Source organism: Cornus florida, unplaced genomic scaffold (assembly GCF_030987335.1).
Source record: "Cornus florida cultivar Cherokee Brave unplaced genomic scaffold, ASM3098733v1 CherokeeBrave_3.0.0_Hap2_Chr11, whole genome shotgun sequence".
NCBI lineage: Eukaryota > Viridiplantae > Streptophyta > Magnoliopsida > Cornales > Cornaceae > Cornus > Cornus florida.
The window spans coordinates 24934358-24936001 of record NW_026775581.1 but is presented as its reverse complement, the minus strand read 5'-3'; the positions used below and the strand labels follow the sequence as shown (position 1 = coordinate 24936001).

The 1644-nt window shown below is 39.5% G+C and overlaps 1 non-coding gene across 1 annotated transcript; it reads right to left on the bottom strand.

The window, feature by feature from the left end:
* Nucleotides 1-527: 527 nt before the first annotated feature.
* Nucleotides 528-633, bottom strand: LOC132287463 (small nucleolar RNA R71). Its single transcript, XR_009473031.1, has one exon. It is a non-coding gene; the product is annotated as a small nucleolar RNA R71 (small nucleolar RNA).
* Between the last annotated feature and the right edge of the window lie 1011 nt (nt 634-1644).

Sequence of the window (1644 nt, the reverse complement as noted above, 5' to 3'; positions counted from 1 at the left end):
CCTTTAGTGCATGATTCTGAAATAGAGAGAACTTTGAGTCGGTTAAGAAAACTTAAAAAACATTTGAATAATATAGATAGTTCCTCTGATAACATGGCTGAGCAACTTAATGCACCAGGGAATAATGGTAATGGTAATGGAGAATGGGATCCACCTGTTCCTCCTCCACAACCACAATTGAGGGACCTTCATTCCTACCACATATACTTCCCCTTAGTGCTTTGCTTTTCCGGATGCTGATGCAACACATTTTGAAATCAAGCCTGCTATGATCCAAATGCTTCATACCTTCCATGGGTATGCAATAGAGGATCCTTATAAGCACTTAGATGTGTTTTTGGAATTTTGCTCAACTATCAAGTTGACCACCCTAACCAATGATTCACTCAAAATGTGTCTTTTCCAATTCTCTCTCAAGGACAAAGCAAGAACTTGGTTGCAGTCCCTTCCAACAAATTCCATATCTACATGGGACACGTTACAATAGGAGTTTTTGAAGAAATATTACACTATGGGTAAAACCACATAAATGAGAAGAGAAATCATGGCATTTTCCCAAATCCCGGGAGAACAGCTCCATGATGCGTGGGAGAGGTATAATGATCTTCTAAGAAAATGTCCACACCATAATATTGTTCAATGGCACTTGATACAGATATTCTATGATAGTCTTACAGATTCTTATAGAAATATGGTTAATGCTTCCAGTAATGGAGCTTTTCTGCGTAAGAGTCCGGCTGACTCTTGGGAACTGTTTGAGGCCCTGAGTGAAAACTCAGTGCAACATACTTCTTCCTCTAGGTCTAGGTCTTCACCTAGAATGCATAAGGTTGAAAAACTTTATGAGGTAGATAAATCTAGTGAGTTAGCCGCTCAAATAGAAGCCTTGAACCGTAGGTTCGATCAAATCTTATCATCTGGCTTTGCTCCTATTGTTAATCCACAAACTGCCTTGCCAAAGGAAGTTTGTTCTATCTCTGTTAATCCTAACCATTTTGATGACACTTGCCCTATGTTGGGACAATTATCTGAGATCTCACAGGAACAAGTGAATGATCCATTATCTAGGCCAGTTTATAATCCATATTCTTCTACATATAACCCTGGCTGGAGAGATCATCCCAATCTGTCATGGTGTAATAAGAATCAAGGAAACACTGTTTCCCAGTCTCAGGGGCAATATCAAAATTCATCTAATCCTATGCCACAAAAAAATTCTTTCGACCAATCTGGTATTTACCGTTCACCTCAGTTTAGGAATCAATCCACTCAAGCTCCTAATCTTCCACCTCCTCCTAGAAATTCTGCTTTTGAGGAACAAGTACTCAATGTTCTTGTTGATCTTAAAGCCAATACCCAACTTCTTAATTCTCATTCTCAAGCCATAGCAAAGCTAGAGGCACAAGTTGGGCAAATAGCGAGTACTCTATCTCAAAGAAATGGTGGAAAGCTGCCTAGTCAGCCAATATCCAACCCGAAAGGGCAGACTTACATGATTGATGAAACCAATTCCTTAGGTATTCATCATGAGCAAGCTCAGGCTATCACTGCATTGAGGAGTGGTAGAGTGGTTGATAACCAAGTTGAAAAATGATAGGAGGAAAAAGAAAGGTTTAGGATTCCCATTGTTCCTATCATTCATCA